Source organism: Echinops telfairi, unplaced genomic scaffold (genome assembly GCF_000313985.2).
Source record: "Echinops telfairi isolate 266 unplaced genomic scaffold, ASM31398v2 ScPeMD7_5868;HRSCAF=6743_0, whole genome shotgun sequence".
Lineage (NCBI taxonomy): Eukaryota > Metazoa > Chordata > Mammalia > Afrosoricida > Tenrecidae > Echinops > Echinops telfairi.
The window spans coordinates 513,268-521,933 of NW_022109767.1; the positions used below are offsets into that span (position 1 = coordinate 513,268).

An 8,666-nucleotide genomic window follows, 5' to 3' on the forward strand; every position below is an offset into this window, starting at 1 on the left:
AGGCGACAGGAGGCGAGGATGCGCTTCCGGGGCTGCGGGCTGCCGGCCGCGCGCCCCGGGCCCGGAGAGCGCAGTGATCCCCTGGTGAAGGAGGACGGTGGGCCTCTCCGGTCCAGGGGCTTCCGAGCGCCCCCCACCGGCAGCATCGCCTTAGCACTTTGGCCCGAGCGAGTAAGGCAGAAATGGGATGTATGAAGGAAGGTGTGCGACTTCAAGAAATGAATACTTTTTGAAAACACACACGCAAAATGCAAGAACACTCCCAGCTCTGCAAACGAATGAACGTCATCAAGATGGAAAAAAGACGTGTTTCCGCCCGGTTTCGAACCGGGGACCTTTCGCGTGTGAGGCGAACGTGATAACCACTACACTACGGAAACTCTATAAGAAGGCCTTTTCGGAAATGCAGTGTTCTCTCATGGACTTCCTTCTGAACAGGTGGCATGTTGGTGTACGTCGTGTTTCTGTGTCGGGCTCTCAAAGCACAGAAATCAGAGGCACGCAGCCAGAGCCTTTTCAGTCTAAGCTTTAATTCTTTCCTTTTGCAATAAAGTTACTTCAAATGTATCCTTCCGCTGGGATGGCTAGTCGAGGCTGGGTACCGTGCGCTTTGGGCAGCGCCACCGTTTGGTCAGATGCAGAATTTGCCTTTCAAAAGAGTGTCGCTCTAGCTGCGGTTAAAGGAAACGACTTCTGCGCTACAGAAACTTTCAGGGAAACTTGATATTGCCCGGACTCTCGTATTCGATTGGTTTTAAATGGGCTTAGAAAAAGCGAGAAAAGGCGACGGCACAAGTCGAGCCAGCCAGGAGTCGAACCTGGAATCTTCTGATCCGTAGTCAGACGCGTTATCCATTGCGCCACTGGCCCTGCACGTAGGAGGTAGGGCGGCGGGCCTCTCTTGATCAAAAACCAGGCGGCGGTACGATATCTCCCCTTAATGTTTGTGCTGAAAGCTGAAAGCTACCCCCCACCCCCACCTCCGCCCCCCGGCAGCATCAGTTTCCTGGCTACACGTTTTTCTGCAGGAGCCTCAGTATCTGCTCTTTTGAATCGAACTGTCGGCGGTCAAATGGCGGTGAGATCCACATCCTCTGCCCTCCAATCAGATCTCCGTTCATACGTATATATGTTGGACTACTAGCTAACGCTCCAAAATGGTCGCACTTCAGCTAAGCAGGTATTCCGTGTCATCCGGAGGAACAAGGCATCTCCGCCGAAATGTAGAGTCATACCATTATGACTGCTTCCTCCTCCCTCCTGATCACAAAGATACAGTCCAGCGCGCACAAGAGCAGTAATTGTGAGTGTCAACTGTATAACGTCATCATGCAAATCGTTCCAGTAACCCGCCTCACTCCCACAAACCTGGGCACCGGCTTGTGGCTACAGGAACACCCCCAAATGCCTCAAGAGTTGTTAGGACTCCTGAATGTAGTGTGGGTTGCTATGACTAAGAAAGATACCAGGACACTGGTTGCCTCCTTTAGCCTGGCTCCTTTTGTGTGCTGTCCTTCTTAGTTGAAATGGCTGCTTAAAGGAAGGCCCAGCGGCTGGAAGAGGAATTGTCATTAGAGTAAGAAGCAGGTTACACGGGCTAGCACGGTGGCGATATTAGCTACCCACCTTAAGACAGCAGGCTTGGCAATAAAAACCCTGGTCTGATGCTTAAGGAAAGAGATAGGTGAGTGCAGGCAGTAGCGAGGGTGAAGGCAGACTGGGACCCCAAGTGCTGGGATCTCCCTGGAGTCCTTGGTGCCTCACAAGGAGGGGAGCAGGGTGAGAAGGAAACAGAGATGCCTCTGTTGGGGACCAGGAAATAGCTGTGGGGAGACTTGCTAGCTAGACAAGCAGCCCAAGGCTGTTTCAGTGAAACTGTGGCAAAAGTTAGGCCTGGAACAGAGGGGAGAGCTGTGACTGCCCTGTTCCAGGCACACCACGGGCATGGAGCTGCCAGTGCCTGTTCATTGGGTGTAGGGCCATGGTGCCTTCAGCCTTCAAGTAAGGAGACTACTTCGGGGGTCGGAGGGTTCACATACAACTAGCATTCCTTGGTCTCTGAAAATCAAACACTTCTAACTCTAGTGGATAATGGGGCAGAGAGCACGTTGTTCATGTTACTATTCGTGGAGTGGTGAATGGGAATCAATACTGCCTGCCCACAGGGTCCGAGAAAACCACAGCCACCAAATAGCAGAGCTTGCTAAGGTCATTATCATAAGACCGGTCCACAGACTGGTCAGCAGCATGATATGGCCTTTGCAAAAACTAGATTGGTACAGGGCTGGCCCCAATCAGAGCTAACCTGACTCACATACCCACCATCTCCTAGAAGTATGTGCTACAGAGGATAACACTAACCCTACAGGCTGGGGAGAGGGCCGGCCTGCCATGCCTATACAGAAGCAAACCAAGAAGGAAAGAGAGAGAATAGGGGACTAGATCCCACACTGGCACACCAAGCCCTGAGGATGACAGCCCTCACGGAGCTGTTAAGGCACAGAGGGGACTGTAGGGCCGACGATAGCTGGAGACATGATGTCCCCTTGCTGGAGCATACCGAGACAGAGGACAATACTGGGGACACACGGCAGGGAGTGAGTCCTCTCTGACCATCCCCACAATAGGGGGAACCAAGAAGGGAACATAACAGATCAGCAATGGAAGAAACGCAAAGCCACAAAACCCCCGAGGAGCCCCAAAAGTAGACTTCACTATAGGAGAGGCAATTCCCAGAAGCCCCCAGGATGGTGAGGAGATAGTCATAAAGGTCAGTGGACACCTAGAATTATATATGCTTCTTTTGGGGGGCGGGGGTGTGTGTTCCAATTTGTTTCTCTTTTATTTAATCTTTTGTTTTCTCTCTGTTATTGTTGTTTTGCCTACCAATATAAGGTAGGCATGGGAAATAAGCCCAAGGAGAAAGCAATGGGGCCAACAGTTCTGGGGGGACCTGGGGGAGGAGGAGGTGGGGAAAAGAGCAGTGAGCATCCAATGCCATAGATAGGGGAACAACTAGAGAATTAAAAGCAACAATGAGGAGGAGGTAGAGCAGCGGTTCTCAGCCTGTGGGTCGCCAGCCATTCATAACAGTAGCAAAATTACAGTTATGAAGTAGCAACAAAAATAATTTTATGGTTGGGGTCATGAGGCACAACACAAGGAACTGTATTAAAGGGCCGTGGCATTAGGAAGGTCGAGAACCACTGACGTAGAGATTCTGGTGGTGTTGAAGCAATAGCAATCTAGCTGAGAGGAATTACTAAAAGGCAGAAGAAGGGTGAGTGTGATGGTGGGGCAGGAGGAAGGTAAAAGGAAACAGAGGAAATAACTTGGAAGCAAAGATATGGATAGAGGTTTAAACATAGGTGTGTACATACATATGTAAACATATTGTCATAAAATAGAGATATTGGTCTATGAACATATATTTATATGGCAATACATTGAGGAAGTGGATGGACTTTGGACCTCTGCTCAAACCCTCTCTCAATGCAAGAACAATTTCAATGCAAGCCCTCTCTCAATGCAAGCAACACAGAATCTGGTATTTTGTGATGCTCACCCTCCCATCACAATCGCTGAAGACAAAATGGGTGCATAAGCAAATGTGGTGAAGAAAGCTGATGGTGCCTGGCTATCAAAACACATAGTGTCTGGGGTCTTAAAGACTTGAAGCTACACAAATGGCTATCTAGCAGAGAAGCAACAAGCGCACATGAAAGAAGCACTCCAGCCTGGTGATCATGAGGTGTCGATGGAATCAGGTAACAAGCACCAGAATACACAAAACAAAAACGCATTGTTGAGAACCAGGGCATTCAGAGCAGAGACCCCAAACCCATCTTTAGACAATGGAACATCCTTCACAGAAGGGTCACAAGGTAGGGATGAGTCGACCAGGGTGCAATATAACACCGATGAAACACACAATAGTCCTCTGGCTCTTTGAGGCTCCTACCCCACCCCCAGCCCCACTATCATGACCCCAGTCCTGCTTTTCTGTTCTGGCTAGACCGGAGCATGTACACTGGCACAGATAAGAGCTCACAACACACAGAATACAGGTCAGATATACCTCTCAGGAACAGAAATGGGAACTGTGATACGAGGAGGGTAGGGGGAAGGTGGAGGGGAGAAAGGGAAGAAATGGGAAGTGATTGCAATAATGGACACATAATCCTCACCCCCCACCCAGGGGGATCAACAACAGAAACGTGGGTGAAGGCAGACAGTGGTCGGTGTAAGATATGAAAACAATAATGACTTATAATTTCTGAAGGGGTCACAAGGGGTGGGGAGAGGAGCAGATATGAAGGGCTCAAATAGAAAGTAAATGTTTGGAAAATGATGATGGCAACATATATACAAATATGCTTGATACAATTGATGTATGGAATGTTATAAGAACTGTAGAGTCCCCGGCAAAATGATTGAAAAAAACCACAGCAACAACCAGTAGATGGGTCATGGTGCATGGCCATGGACTTTTGGAAGTTCAATAAAGTAGCATTGCCCTTCCACCTGGCAACGCTCATCATCGCTTCCCTGAGAAACAGCAACAGGGGAAATTTGGGGACTGCTCATTATGTGTTATATTCACTCAATTCATTCTGTAGTATACCAGGAGTCAATGAATGACCAGAACAGTTTACCTCTGAATGACATGGTAACAACAGAATGTCACTGTCCTTCAGCAGGGATGCTCACATAGCCCCACCACCTACCATGGGCTGCACAGGACTTGAGGGAGTGACCACACCTGTAGGGCTGCATGGGTTCCACTGTGTTGATGACGTCAGGTGAACCTGTGATTTCAACATGCTGCGCTGCACCTTGTGCACATCTGCGCCTGAGCGGATGAGGCATCAACCTCGCCAAGCAACAGGGGCCTGGACGCTGTCAAATTCTTGGGTGTTGTATGGTCGGGTAAGATGAAGGTGGCCCCTGAAGCCATAATCCAGAAGGTCAAGGCACACCCTTGCCCTGCTGTAGTAAAAGAGCTACAGACCTCCTTGGGCATATTAGGTTGTTGGTGGCCTTTCATTCCCATTTAGTCTAAATTGCCTTATGCCTGTGCTGTCTAGTAAAGAAAGGAGTGATATGGGATCGGCACCTTGAGGGAGATCAGGTCTTCAATGTAGTATAGCAAATACAAGCCTTTGGGACTACAGCTGTTACTGTCAGCTACCCTGAGGGGGATTGCTGATGAGTGTGGCAACAGCAAGGATTTCTTCCCCTGGGTTTGGGGTCCTGTGTTCGTCTGGGTTAACTGCAGAAACAAATTCATAGACATTCATATGTGTGTGATAGAGAAATTTATATCAAATAGTAATTGTATATTAAGAAAACATCCCAGCCCAGTTCCAATCAAGTCCTTAAGTCCGATATTATATCATATGTTCGATACCAGTCTATACTTTCCTCTTCAGACTTATGCAACACCTACCATGACGCCGAATGCAGGAAGATCACAGGCCAGTGGGTGGAAAGTCTTGTGGATGCAGTGGTGGTGGAAGCATCTCAGTGCTGGCAGGGGTCTCCATGTGGCTCCTCCAGCTCCAGGGCTCTGGTTCCATCAGGGGTCTCCATGTGGCTTGTCAGCAGGAAGACAAGCAGAGTGTCTGTGTTTCTGGCACCCCTCCTTAGGCAACCTGGTGGTCCCCCGCTCCCGGGAGGTCACCATATTGATGCCGAACTTAGTGTGGATACCCAGCCCAGAACTCCCAGACTCAAGCGATCCTCTAGCCTCAGTCCCCTGAGTAGCTGGGACTACAGGCAGGTGCCACCACTCTCAGCACCAACCTGGTGGTTAGTACCCCAACACTTACTAGGGCCACCAGAGCTCCCTAGACTGACATTATGGTTAGCACAATTCGGGGAGGCAGAGGGAGGACTGGCTTGTGAGCCAGTAGGCCTTGTGGGGTTTATGACAAGACATCTGGGTCTGTCTACAAGGCAATGACATTGTCATGTTTTGTACACCAGCCCAAAGTCCACTTATTTCGGCAAGTGAATGACCCTAGCCTAGTTTTGCATTATATAGCAGTCCCAAGAGAACAGGTAGCACCACGGTTCCTGGACCCTTTGCTCTCTCTCTCTCTCTCTCTCTCTCTCTGGGGAGCAAATCATAGACGTGAGCAGGGACTGCCCCAGGTGCTCACGGGAAGGTCAGGCCTCCCTGTCAAACAGTGACAGTGAATTGCACAGGGCCCTCCCCTATTTCTGACAATGCTGTCCTGGATTAGCACATGCAGACACCTCCCAAGGGCTCGCTACAGCCTCTCCTTGCAAACAAGCGACGCAAAGCTTTGCCACTGGTGGCTGTTCATCGCACGTAGGACACCCCAACAGATGGAGAAGTGACTGGACAGGAGATGAGGTCCAGGACTGGGTTGATAGCATGGGCCTGGCCTACCACTTTCACCTTCCCTACAATCTTACCACTGCCAGACCCACTGTAGCAGGCCCCGTGACATGCTACCCAGTCATTGCAATAACAGACTAAAGCCAATGACAAACACAATTATCAACCCGAAGGTCATGAGAATTCATGCATCTGGCAAAGGCAAGGAATGACCTCTGTCTTTTTTTCTGGAAATTCCAACAATCTCCTGTTGGCAGTTGCCCCAGGACCTAGCTGCTGGGAGAACTGTTGTCTCTCTCCCATGGACTTGGCAAACCAGCCCTTGGTGGTTGAGCACGTGAGGTCCTGGAGGAAGAAGCCTGGAGTTCGGGTGATGAGTATTATGGTGATTCCATCCTGCAAGCCCTTCGAGCTTGCAGGTGGGCTAACCCCAATGAGGAGCTGATCCCTAAGGCACTGCAGTCCCGGAATTGAAATTCACTGGCCTCCCTTCCCAAGAGGGCCCACAGGGACAATCCATATGGTTATTGAAAGCTTGGGGGACGGCCCCAGCCTGGGCCCACTTTGAGCCCATCTCCTACCACTGCATGGATTGTTCTCTTGACAGTCCCTTCTTGGTCTTTTTGCCTTTAGTATCTCTGGTAATGTTTTTGTTTTCTTTCCTTTGGGTTTTGCAGACTGGGCTGCCATCGTGGCTAATGTGAGGCGTCCATCAGACCATTGGGGATGTGGAGAGATCCTACCATCCGTGGCTGTTGGACTGTGGTCAAAGATCACTCCCACCCACACCAGCACCCGGACCCGTCCATAAGATGGGCTGGACCAACGTGGGCCAGCTTCCGCACCTTTCTCCACTGGCGAAATTCTTTACTCTCCACGTGATGGACTCTGTTTTTGTGACTCCTGAGCCGTGGAGTGTTATTTGTTTGTGGAATACACTGCTGTTGTCACCTCTGGTTGCCTGTCTCCAATCCTTGGCCCGAGGGCTAATACAGAAGACCAGCTGGTAAAATTGCAAAGGCTTTTTTAGGAGCCTTGGAGCATTGGAGTGGACTATAGGGACATTAGCTAATGGGACACTGGGAGGATAGTCCGAGTGTCCTCCAGGTTGCCCACACAGCCAGGCAAGACCCGGGCCAGGGATTGTGCATGTTTCCTCATCATTGCGTGCCCCCCACCTCCCCACCCCCCTTTTTATCACCAGATAGATACCTCTTAGGGGGTTAGGGTTGCTGCACACAATGGTAGGACCTAGAGTAAGTTTCAGACATCTCACGTGATAGTGCACTTAGTTCCAGTAACCCACCTCATCCCAAGTTGTCTATAACTGGTTTAAAAAGAGCCCCACGGTTACCCCTTGTAGATTCTTTCCTGTCCAGCCGGCAGGCACTGGATGCACCACCGCTTTCCCTGCCTGTAAGCCCCCAATGCAATCATACGAATGTCTCTTAGATTGCTTCCGGATCCGTTTTTTCAATTCTTGGAAAGTGTGCTCTTTTATTTTTGTTATACTTGAGCCCAAGCAACTTGCGTACATTCCTCCGTTGATTTTATTCGTCAAGATGCACACGTACAGCCATAAGTACAACAGGTCTGCCCCGATGTCCTCAAGAAGGTGCGTCACTGGAGACAGCCTGCAAAGAAGGAAAGAAGTAAGATGCTGGTCATAATGCTGGGAGGAAAAACGAAACAAGGAACACGGAGGAAAGCCCAGCCGTGAAGGTGGTGAAGGAGCGAGAAATGGGGGTTTCGGGGGACAGAGTGCTATGGCAGAAGAAGTTGCCAGGACAAAGGCCAAGAGGTGGACATGGACTGGGAATGTTCCAGCAATGGAACACCCCAAAGCACGTTTTCCTCCGGTGGCTGAAGGCCCTATCTACCTTTGCTCTCCTCAGCATCTTTCTGCAAAAGCCTGTCTTTCTTTGTCTGGGAGGTTTTGAAGGTCTCTTTTTAGTCTCTCAAATTTCTAACTACAGTCCCCAGCGGAGGGGAGGGGAGGCAAGCTTTCAGTTTGTTTTGGGTCTCTTTGGACTAACGCTGACCTTCTCAGAGTTGCAATTCCAACTTCCTGTCTTTTCCTCAGTGATTGTATCAGTCAGGCGTCCCCAGATATATATATCCAACATATATATATCTGGAGACAGCTGAATACATATACATACATACATACATACATACACATACACATACACACACACACACACACACACACACACACACCTGTTTCAAGGAAGAATCTTTTTTTCAATGAACTGGCTAATGCAATGGGTGGGGGTGGGGGGGGCGCTGGAAAATCTGA

General features: G+C 49.8%; 2 non-coding genes across 2 annotated transcripts; both read right to left on the bottom strand.

The window, feature by feature from the left end:
• Positions 1-307: 307 nt before the first annotated feature.
• On the bottom strand, positions 308-380 carry TRNAV-CAC. Its single transcript has one exon. It is a non-coding gene; the product is annotated as a tRNA-Val (tRNA).
• Positions 381-797: 417 nt separating this feature from the next.
• Positions 798-870, bottom strand: TRNAR-ACG. Its single transcript has one exon. It is a non-coding gene; the product is annotated as a tRNA-Arg (tRNA).
• Positions 871-8,666: the final 7,796 nt, after the last annotated feature.